This window comes from Strix uralensis, chromosome 4 (genome assembly GCF_047716275.1).
Source record: "Strix uralensis isolate ZFMK-TIS-50842 chromosome 4, bStrUra1, whole genome shotgun sequence".
NCBI classification, from domain to species: domain Eukaryota; kingdom Metazoa; phylum Chordata; class Aves; order Strigiformes; family Strigidae; genus Strix; species Strix uralensis.
The window spans coordinates 46888441-46900865 of NC_133975.1; the positions used below are offsets into that span (position 1 = coordinate 46888441).

The 12425-nt window shown below is 36.7% G+C and overlaps 1 protein-coding gene across 8 annotated transcripts in view; it reads right to left on the bottom strand.

Annotated features, from left to right (window-relative positions):
• Positions 1-12425, bottom strand: part of RAPGEF2 (Rap guanine nucleotide exchange factor 2) — a 188650-nt gene that overhangs the window by 96180 nt on the left and 80045 nt on the right. The window contains exon 1 of one of the 8 annotated variants that reach the window (XM_074866571.1): positions 403-682. The exons of the other annotated variants lie outside the window; for them this stretch is intronic. The gene's annotated coding sequence lies outside the window, so the exon portion shown is untranslated. Of the gene's footprint in view, positions 1-402; positions 683-12425 lie in introns of those variants that run through there. 8 annotated transcript variants of the gene reach the window in all.

Here is a 12425-nt window from a genome sequence, read left to right on the forward strand (position 1 = left end):
TGACAGTTCCCTTCTCCATAAGTGCACCTTACTACATACATATGTCATCTTATAACTTGTTATACTCAAAACATACACAACTGGCTAAAGAACAGATGTATTAGAGTTTACAACATACTAGTTAATAGAAGACAAGTTTTAAGTGAAAGCTATGGCCTTCCATGTTTCTCAAGTTTACACTTTCAGTTTTCATTAAAAAAACCTTTACAACTATAAAACTACAATTAGTGCAAATACATCAGTGGCTAGCAAACAGCAAAATGTTAATAATTTAAAACTGCTGTCTGCATTTATTCCCCTTCAAATTTATTAGATTTACTAATAAAACAAAACAACAAAGTACCTCAATTAAATGAAATACCTAAAGCTACAGGCAACACGTTAATTTATATAAGCACTTACACATAGAGACAGCCAAAAACTTCCAGGTATTGAGGGTGACTTGTTCTATCCTTTCTATGATCATCTTGACATGGGAGGACAACGCAGTTTTCTTCAGACACGAGTCATCCATTTCCCCAGGTCCCCAGACACACTCATACACACAGATGCTCTTTTCAAAGCTCGCAGGAAAGGCGGCAGCTACTGAAGAGGGAACATTTCCCTATCAGCATTCAGCCCTGTCCCCTTACTCTGGGCCTCCACATTCCTGTTTTCACATCAGTCTAGCTCCCAAATGGAAAGTTATTTCTCAGCACTGGAATGTAAATGCATTCATCAAAAGTGATGCAGAATCTGAAAACTCCACTGACGATGAACACCAAGAAAAGGTTATTCAGTGAGAAGCCCTTTTATTACTCCCTCTTAAAGATCGAAGATCACTCACAGAAAAACCATTTTCACTAGTGACAACTACTTTTCAAAGAGGACATATAAAAATTTAGTTTTTCCCCTATAATGTAATCTTAACCTTTATTTCTTTTGATAATCACCACCTTGCATTAACTTTAATAATTAATTCTCATACAAATTACAAGTCTTAGCAAAACCGCATCTAAGTCTCACAAAGAAAGCTCCACAAAGTATGATCATATATATGATGCATATTCTTCAGCATATTAAGTGCAAAATACTGCTATAGTTTTATGTATTTGTAAATACAATATTTGGAACAAAGCTGCTGGTTTAGAATAAAGTCTATTTAATTGCCATTTCCTCTAAGTCAAAAAGCATATTCCATTTAGACATGTTCTAATGCAAGGAAAAATACAAGTAGCACATTTTCTTGTTTCTCAAGTTCTTAGAATTTTCAATGGTATATTTATGCAAGGAAATAAATTCCACATAAGTTTTATTTAAAAAAAAAAATTGCAATATAGTAAAATTCCATATAAGTTTTTTTTTTTAAATTTGTAATATAGTAAAAGTAGAAATGTAATGCACAAGTATTGAAATGGTTTGTGCCAAAACTCTAGAAATGTAATATTCAAAAACTTTTTGTTCTGAAGTTTTCAAATGGGATGTACAACGGGCTTAAGGTCACTGCTGTGCAACGTTTGCCAATGCAGGACATCTAAATATACATGGAGATTGAAGCAAACATTTTCCCTCTCCCACCTTGCCCTGAAACCAATCCTTTCCTCTTCAAGGCTGTACCTGAATAAATCTGTAACCACAAGGCTATGCATAGTTGAGTTCTGTTTCTCAAGCTTTTAACATATTCATGATAAAAACACGTTTTAAGTTATATAAACACAATACTTCCAAACTCTTTTTGTGAAAATTACATTGCTTCAAGTTGACATCTACATTTCAGACAATTACAGAAAACTACCAAAATGAAATACAGAGATATTGCATCAAGCATATTTAGAATTTGAAGTTATGTAAGCCAAAGAGTCTTCGTTTGCTTTTAGATAGCTCTCACCCTGCAAATGCTATTACTACCATCACTATTTACATTCCAGTGCTCCCTGCTGCATTTCCCGTGTTCTCTCTACCCTCCACTTCTCAAACTCGGAGCACAGAGGAGCCACCATTCCTCCCAACAGGTCATTTGTTGCACGTCCTGCCTGCACGTGCTGCATGGCACTGCTTCCTCATACCAGCGCCATGACCTCAGCCGTGACCAGCAGCTGCTTTCCATCACTGCATCAATTATTCTCTGACAATACAGAAGCAAACATGAGCAGAATGTCTGGTCTCTGAAAAATCCCAAAGTCAGATCCTGATGTAATAATCAACATTACATTTAACTTGCAAGAATGCCAAAACTCATTAGATTTAGTTTTAAAGCAAACCGGTCACACTGAATTCCTGAATGAAATATTATAAAGCAGTATTTAGTAGCTGTCTAGATGGGAAAAAAAAAGGGTACTATTTTCTATCTGTCACTTACAGAGATAAGTAAGGGATTCAGTCAAGTTCCTTCTCCTGTATCTTTTTTTTTTATTAAAAAACACCACGTTTCATTTTGGTATGTCCAGATTAGAATCATCAGTCCCTCTTAATAGCTTATCCTAACCAAGCTAGGTTTAGCTGGGTTTCACATGAGCGTGCTGTGAAACCCAGACCATTCCTCCAGCCAACTTGCCCTTGCCAGGGATGAAAAAAAAAAAGTTACAATTTGGAAGCGCGTATACGTGCACAAGCCATCCCTAGGGGAACACTTAAGTGTTCTGACGAAAACTAAATTTGGCATGGCCATTTTCTGACCCCTCAGAAAAAAAAGACAGAGCCCTTCATGCATGCAGAGCAGCTCTAACAGTGAACAGCCAGGAGGATGCAAGGAGGGAAGGTAGCAGTGGGTTTCCCCATGCTTCAAGCTGCACACTGGCAACTATGAAAGCAAGGGTTTGCCAACTAAAAGACAGAAGAGTCTTAGCAGATAATTTGATCTTCTGCATAATATAGGCTGACTTTGCCAATTCTCATTTGAATTAGTGCCTGTCTTTTAGAAAAAGCAAGTAAATATGCAAGCGAAGCCCAAGCTGCTTTTGACTTGTGTTAAATATTATTTTTAATTAAAAAGTGGTGTCATCTGCACATCAAAATAATCAGAGTCACCTTTTTCTTTTTTTAACTTACTTCTCACAATGTTATTATATTTATAGCATTTGTTTTCCAGCAAGAGCACATAGCTGTACAGAAATGCTCTTCAGTTGAAAGGAAAATTGAGATGCTGGCAACTGGAATGAGTTGAAGAAGCACTTGCAGACCTGTCACTGTTTGCAAACCCTGGAGACCTGAGCTCACTACATACCATGGATAAGGATGATTAGACTTACCCACTGTCATATGATAGCTTAGATGTTTACTGTCTCAGATACAACAGCTCATGTGTCAGAGAAAGGACTCACAACATCACATCTAAGTACACACCACTTAAGGCGGGGGGGGGGGGGGGGGGGGGGGGGCGGGGCGCGTGGAGCTGGTCACAAAGGAAAAAAACCCTCAAACATCACTGCCTGGGGGAAGAGGAATCACGGTGTAAAGAGCAACAACCCCAGTGCTGCAGCAGGACGGTATAAAGGTGGGAAGAACCCAGCAAGCTAGACAGAGAATGCCTGACAGCTCACCAGCCCTTGTGAAGGACACTAAAATTATAGGATAAGCATGTTCATAGAATATTAATCCTTTAAATAATTCCTGCTAAAAATATGTGAAAGTTAATTTGAACTCCAGATGAAAGCTTTAGTAAACTTCTTCAGTATTTTGAACATGTTTAGTTAGCATCCTTACAGATGACAGACTATAGTACTTTATCTACGTAATACGCATAGGGATTTCTTTATTTCTTATGCAAATACAACCCAGATCAGAGGTTGCATTAATCTGTTAATTTATAACTGGCTACTGAAAGGACTTCATAAGAAGTTCCTGAAAACCCACAGTGAATAATTTGAAATTAGCTAGACTCTGGAGGTTTGCTTCCAGAGAAAGTCCCTTCAGTCAACCCCTGAAACATATATATTATAATCCTCACAGTTTTTTAGTACATACTGTTTTGAAAAATGTGGTTAATTTTAAAATTTTACCTAGTTACAAGACTGAGTATGGTAGCGAGTTTGACTAGTTTATGTAAAAAAAAAACCTGAGTAAAGTTTCAAATTTGTTGCTTTTCACTTCACCTTTTTATAAATCTACCTTTAAGCTAAACTGAAAATTGGTTAAAAACCCAATTTGAAAATGTAATCTACAGAATAACAAACTGTTTTACAAATTTACAGCAAATGAGGGTATATGCTCAGGGCCTTTATAGCAGCAGGTGATCCTGAATATTTTTCAGACTAGAATACCACTTACAGTTCTCCGTGACCCTTTCATATATACTAAACAAGAGAAATGTGTTTATTAAATTTTCCTGTGAAATTCAAGATATGCATTTATGAACTGGAACCTAGTAGTAGCGGGAACACCAAAAATAAACTTGTTGCAACAGTTCAACTTCTAGTTCAGAAAGCTAGAAAGCACACACCTCATCGGAACAGCTGACAGAAAAAAAATCTTTTTTAGAAAAAAAAAATCTTTTTCCATTAGAAGTTCTCATTTTATCTTGGAAAACATCCAAAGATGAAAGCTTTTTTCCTAACCTACTTTTTATTGTTAGTCCTTTTTTTTTATATAAAAAAATGTATTTTAATAAATGGTTCAAAATAAAGACATGTTTGCTTATGCTTCATCTTAATGACGTCTGTGTTGCTATGGTGATTACTGTGACATCATAAGGTCTACATAATGGTCTCAAAGAATGAGAAGTAGTAGGAAAACATTACTTAAGAGGCAAGGCCTTGTCTGAACACAGTGTGACTTATTAACATTAGTGAAATTCATTAAAACAGAGGACTATTTTTCCAACCTCATACAAAGCCTTTAGATGTTAGATCCTAAATGAAGGCTGGTTTTTTACCTTGAAAAAATACATAGTAAGCTTTTTAAAACCCCCTACAGACTTTCATAATTAAGGTATTAGAAATAGTCTTTTAAAAAATAAAATAAAAAAATTAGTAACTTGACATGTCATCTAGGTTTTTAGTAGTAAAATAAGACCATACATATTGACATTTTCCATCCCCACTTACATGCTTAACTCATTCAATACAACCAGTTCATTCAAATGGAGGGCTAAACACATGACCTCAATAACCAGTTTCCATAAATCTTATTACTACAATGCAGATGTAATCAAGATATATATCTTTGTAATAAGTGCCCTATAACTGTAAATGAATAAACAAACTAAAACAGTGAAGTAATAGTGACAATTTTATTTCAGCTATTTAGGTTACAATTAGAAAATAAATTATCCCTCACTTAACATGTTATACTATCTCTAGTGTCCCTGGATTTGTCAGAAACCTCTAAAAATGTTAGCATCACCTGAAAAGAAACTATCAGACATTCTAAAGTCTTCTACAGTATGGAATAACATTTCTTTAAAAACACTATTTGTTGAAGAATTATAGTAGCAGAATCATGCTAATAATCAAAACAATACTTTTGATTCCTTCCACCTTTCTACAGTCCTGAAAATACACAAGTCATTACTTCAGCTTAGCAAGACTGTCCTTCACCAAAGTCTATAGAAGTTTAGATCAGCTGAGTTCCACATGAGGCAAAGGAAAGGCTCTTCCCCAAACCTAAATGCAGGGACAGCCATTCCATAACATATTTACATTGGACTTCCCTCAAGTGTTCTCTTGGACATTTTGTAAAAGAAATATATAAAATATATATATTGTAAGTCTTGCACTTGTAAGCACAGGATGGACTCTAAAGGTACGTCTTGACTTTTCTGTAGACTACACAAATTTTGATGAGCATGATCTTCCACTCTATTATACTTTTAAATATAAATGTGCAGCAGTAATAAATCATCTTCAATTTCAGGATTTAAATTTGACCTGTCTAGTTAATGTTGCTTCCTAGGCTGTGCAAACTTCACTGACAATTGTCTTTTCCCCAAAGTATCATACCTAGACCAGCATCATCACCTTCTCGCTCTGCAGTGCGCTCTGTCCCCTCTCTCCACATGGGTGTACTTCTTCCTCTTTGGTATTCTTCATGCTATTTTTGCACATAGTTAATTTTGTTATTTTGGGGTAGGCAATGACCAAGTAACTTCTCAGTTCATTACACTTGTAAAACTTGCCCAGAGACCCTGAGAGCATGTAGAACAAACACGGTCTTCCTTTTGCCCTCAGCAAGAATCGCATAATGCAGTTTTCTCAAGTAACTGAGGGTTGGTTGGGTTTTTGGGGTTTTTTTTTTTATGTTTTGCAGGGTTTGCACTAAAACTCAAAACCTTAAATACTAATAAATTGAATCAGAAGGAACAGATTGCAGAACAGGTCATCTCACTAGCTACAGTATGGCTTGTGAAAAAGCAAGTTTCATTCTCATAGATATCTTTAATTAGCAGTGTAAGCAACAGTGAATATCCAGGTACAACAGGTGTCACATTTAATTTTGAAATAATCACGTACTTTATTACGTAGAGAATTGTACCCTCAAGTTCTCAGAAAGTGCTCTCAATATTTTCCACACTCCCATTTTTATGCAAGTAATGTATTATAATTTGAGATAATAGCTTTTTAATGTTAAAATCAAACCTGAAATTTTACAAAGAAGATACCAGTATAAGTGACAACTGTTGAAATTAAATTACTATAACAATTATAATGTATGGAAGAACAATAAAAGCAAAAGCAAAGATGAACAATGTTTCCAGGATTAATTAGATGTTGTTCTCAATTACTTCAAATTGTGCCACGCTCCATTAGAAACCCTAATGCTGGGATTAGAAAGGTGTCTCTAGCCAATGAAACAAAAAATAAGCTAAAGAGTCAGCAATATCAATTAAGTCAGCAGGTATCAACTAAGCAACAAAATTTTTCAACACTGAGAATATATCAACATCTCCAGGAAAAACACGTTTTCAGTGAAATTAATGTTTTTCCTGTCCACCCTAGAGAACATTCTAAAACATTCCCAGAAAAAAAAAAGAAAAAAGCAGCCCATAATTGCAGCACATTTTTCAAATACTAAATAGTCATAATTTTAACATTTAAAAAAATGGGATGTGAGAGTTGGTATCATTCATTGATGTCAAAGACTATATTTCCTCTATCAGCTACCTTCAAGGATTCTCTCCTTTTCTCTGCTTTCTTTCTGCTAAAAGATTATCCCACATGAATCCAGTCTGTTAAACCCCTCTACTTAATTTTAATTTTTCCTTAAGGTCCTTTCCAGTTACTTTGAGCTATTAAGATACATTCATGCTTACACAGAAAAATTCTACTGCCTGTGTGACCTCAAATTTTATTTTTCCTTAGAACTGGCTATATCCCATACTCGTATTACACAAACATTTTTATTATACTTATTCTATATAGCAAATGCAAAAATCATTTAAAATGGTTCACAGGTGGGACTTGCTATAAAAGCAGTGGTTCAGATTTATACTGTTACATACTTTGTTTCTATGCTCCATATCACAAATTCCTAAGCATAATTTTGTCATTAAAACAGATACATTTAACTTTTTAGTATTTTTACACAATTGTGTTTTCAATGGGGAAGATAAACATCACTGACCTGAATAAAGGACAACCTAAGAAAAGCCTTCTTCAACTTTTTTTTGTTTTGTTTTGATGTAGCAACAGTGGCAGGAAATGCCACCTTGACTTCACTTACCATGTGTGAAACAATGAAAGACTGGACCAGAGCAAGGACTCGAATCTACAAGCTCTACACCATCAATTAATGGTGTCTCCCCTATAGAAAGTGTATGAAGTTGTTCTGAACATTACACCAATGCACTTGAGCATCAGCAGGTGATCCAGACCATCTCAAGTGCCTCATCAGGTCTTTCATATGGAAAGGGGAGACAGAAGCATGTAGCTCTAGGAAATACACCTAGAAACTAGTACAAGGCTTGCATTTGTGAGGGCCTCCGAAGTTGGCTTGTCTCCTACCATGAGCACTTCCATCCCTGAAAACCTCCCCCATGTTAAGAGGAATCAGAAATATTCAGGCTCACTTCAAAGTTATTCAGGTCATTTGACACTTTCTGCTTCGTTGTTACCTTCTCATCTCCTCAATTCAAACTTGGAAGAAAGCCTCACTATGCTAGATTTCTATTTTTATTTTCAAAAGATGCCAGCGTAATAGATTAAGTCTCTTAACATTTTATCAGCCATGCAAGAGGAAAATTCCAGTAGCGTTATAATTGTTTTGACAGGAACAATGCCAGACACCACCCAATCTCATCATTTAGGAACTGTGTCCTCTTTATTTCCCAACACCTTGGATACTGGCAGCGCACTTAGATGACTAATTTCAAACCTCACAGAAATCTTAAATTATTCAGCAGAACAGGAGACAGGTGGGATAAAGCAAAATGTACGTAATACCAAACTCATTTTGTTGCAAAAATCATTTTAAGTATTCATATTTAAAAAAACCTGTACACCAATTTCTGCAAAGAGTAAGGACAGTTTCAGATGACATTACTGGTACAACTAGCATGTGCTCTGCATCACGAACTTTGCTGTAACAGCAGGTGACATGACAAAACAAGGTCCTGATAATTTATGGCTCAACTAATGCAGCTACAGCCAGAGCTGACTGTGTCTAAGTGAGGAAGCCAGATTCAGAGCGCTTGAAACCCTCCCTGCATGCCCTCCCTGCTAGCCAACACTCAGGGAGCCAAGTTGGGGGACAGACCCATGGCAGCTCCAGCTCCTCTGGCACCTCACGAGGAAGAAGGCAATGCCACGCATTAGCGAGCTCCAGGCTTCACTGATATCACTGGCCATGATATCAACAGGAGATGAACAGATTCAAGGTAGATGGCCAGATCAGACACTCCCAATAAAATGCTCCCTCTTGTAAGCAAGCTTTTATTTTCTCCAGGAGTTTGAGTCTCAAAAGTAATCACAGTAACATGCATTTTGTGCTTGCAGGTAACAGTATTTGTGTATATCGGTCACTCTCTTCCAGTTAAAACACCAGTTTTGTTTTGTTACCTCATAAGTATCAGCCAACAATAGCCATTATTAATAAACACTATATTGCAAATATGTTAAGGTCATACATTCAGAGAAGGATTTTATCGTTGTGATTAAAGCTATCAGTATAATTTTATTCACTGAAAAGGTCAATCAAAGACAGTTCTCTATTCAAAATATAAAAGGTATCAGTTAGATATATGTAAACCACACGAAACAGCATGTCCCAGGTATCACAAAAATTAGGAAGTTATTTCAGGATACATAGAGCTGTATAAATGCATGTACATAGCCAGGAGCTCTGCTCCAGCACTATTATACTCACATGCATTACCTGTCAAAATTTAAAAACCAAACTGCCAAAATCCTCAACACAGTTTCTTCTGAGAGAGGTTACTTTCTTAAGTTAATCAGGACACACTTGGATGAGGACAAATCATTTCTGCACAAATTGAGTTTTGTTATTGCTTTAAACACATTCAAAACAAGTCCCTAATTTCTTCGGTGGCTCTCCAGTAGAATTTGATATTCCATTCCACTTTCTAACTTGTTTTAGTGTAGGAAGAACCAGAGGGCTAAATCATCAATATTTAAATAGATACATCCCTTTTAATTTTTGAGGACAGAAAAACCAGATGTTCTCTCAACTTCAAAACTTAATCTTTTAATTAGAGGAAAAAGCTTAAATAAATGCTCTCGTGTGTAAAACCTGTGAACTTGCCAAAGGGAGAGCAGCTCTCCATCGCCATACGAAGTGGTGAGGAGAGAACTGGTCGGTTGTGGCAGTAAGGAAGGAAAAGAAGAGGCTACAGCAAGCAAAGAGTGTAGATGAGTGAGTAGTTAAAGCAAGAGCAAAGACGGGCTTGCACGTGGAAAGTCAGCACAGCACACACCACCTAGATGATTTCAAAAGAATTCTAGGAAAAAAGCAGAAAAACCTAAACACCAGAGCCTACTGGTCTGAGACAAACTGCCCAGCAATTCTGTATTTTGTTGTTGCTAAGAGTTCGTTGCATCCTTCAGTTGTGAAGGCCACAGACAAGCATGAGGTTAGCTGTGAGAGATCTAGGAGATGTTTTTGTAGTGTAGCTTCAAAAGCTTTCATCAAATAAGATGAAAGACCATGGTAAAATTTAGATGGTAAAAACTAGAATCAAAGTCCTGGACCAAAAACCACATGGGAGGTCCGAGCAGATGAGCAAATGAAATGAGAGCATGAGGCAGACCTAGGGATGCTGGAGGCCATTCCAAAAGATATTTTGAGGGACTGTCATATGACTGCTGTCGGTGACCACGTGAAAACACAGGAGAGACAGGACAACCTTCAGGGAATTGTACCTCATCCTACCATGTGAACTGCTCTCAGGGTACAGATACTCGGGGGAAACAGGGAGGGGACCAAGTGTTAATTTGTGCTAGTTTGGTGGTCATCATGGGAGGGGGGAATTAGGGAATGTTTAGTTTGACAATAATATGTGCTTGATATGTTAACAGAAAAGAACAAGTCTGAAAACTGTTAATAGCAAAATACTGGGAATATTGGGGGGGGGGGGAATCTTCTTCACATTAAGATGTCAGAATAAATTTCACTGTTGCAATTTACAGAAATTAAATAGGAGAATAAGATTAATCTTTAATTCCTGTTACCAAAAATATGGCAGCATTAATTGTTCAGGTCAAAATTCTTTAAAACTCTGAATTGTAAATTTTCCCAAAATAATAAGTTAACTGAATAAAATCCAGCCTTATATTATGAACACTGTTTGCTAGCTGATGGCTTGGCATTTCAACAAATACAAGCTAAACTATATTACAATAGGGAAATATAATGATACTCACGCTATTTTCACAAAACAGGCATGGTTTAGATGTTAAAGTTTCCAAAGCAAGTTACTTGATTTAGGACTTCATGTATTCCAATATTCCATCTTGATTTTTTTTTTTTAATTTTGAATTAAGGACTTGTCAAGTAGCTTGTTACAAGTAGTGTTACAAGTCACTCAGTATGTTATAGAACTTTGGCAAAATTGCTAGCTATGCCACTCATTTCAAAATATTTCAACTAGCAGTTATTTGACCACATATAGTACACTACAAAGCTACTTATTTTTGGGCTGATATACTATTACTTATTTCTGGTTTGAGTGAGAAAGCAGGGGGGTGGTCATTTATTATGCTTTTAGACAGCCTGGGTTTTTTTTTTATTTTTTAAGACCTTCTTCTTCTCCAACTACATATTATTTGTGTGCCAAACCTAGTCATCACTCACTCTCCCCAAAGAATTTTAAATGGCATCTAACACTAGGAATCAAAGATGTGGAAACAATGATTTGGAAGAAAAAAAAAGTTTACCTGAAATAAGATACACAACAAAAGAGCATTTCCGGTGTTACCTACCAACCAGTCTGAGGATGCTATATCTGAAACTAATGAAACTAAATTAGCTAAGAGAGGCCCCAAATGAAAATAATACGCTGAGTATATGCAGTCAAATGCACTAAGGTACTTCCAAGTTTCAGCTATAAATCTGATGATAGCACTCCATCCTGTTCCTTATAGGCTCACATGCCAACAGCCACGAAGTTAAGAGTAGGATGGAATTCAGCACAGGACTGAGAAAACACCTCCAAGATTGCAGGCAGACTTATTCACTAGGGCTATCTGAATTACCCTAACTAGGTGCTACTTTAACCCTGGCTTGTACAGATATCCATTTTAAGAATGAAATCCAATAAACAATAGTAAATACTCTTGAAATTCGGGGTGGGGGTGGGGGGGTGCAGGGGAGGGCAGGAACATGTATTTTCTATTAAATTTGACCTGCTACTGCCCAGCCAAGCTTGACAAAGCCAGAAGTATGGGCAAGGGGAAGCCCACAGTCTAAGCAGCAGCGGCAGCTCCCAAGGTCCTGTTGGGAGAGCTGGATGCAGTTCAGAGAACTTGTGCAAAGGAATTACTGCAGGTGCATGGGGCAGACTCTCAAAAAAACAGAGAATAATGTTAAGGTAGGAAAAAAAAAAATGAGTAGTTTTGCATGGTGAAATGTTTGGGGATCAGAGGGATGGATTACCCTAATCTCTGGGAAAAGTTAGGGAAACAAGAATTTTCTGAGTCACTCAGATTTGGGGAGAGGAACATACTTCTTGCTTTCAGCTCCTACACAGACTTCTCAGCTCCATCCTGCTCTCTTACTCACAAGCTTCACATGTTGCAAAATTATTTCCTAGTGGCTTTCTAGATGGGCAAAGACAAAATGGATTAAACTGGAAAAAAACCACTAAAATAGTCTAAGCATGAATTTACAATAAGTTTACTCAAATGATAGTGCTTTGGCCAAACAAGATCAAAATTAGATGATCTCTACCTGACAATGTTTATGTCTCTTCCTATTACCTGACGTCAATGATGCATCAGGACATGCTCCATTTGCTAAAGTATAGCAAATTCATCTTAACAGCATAAGACATCAGGACT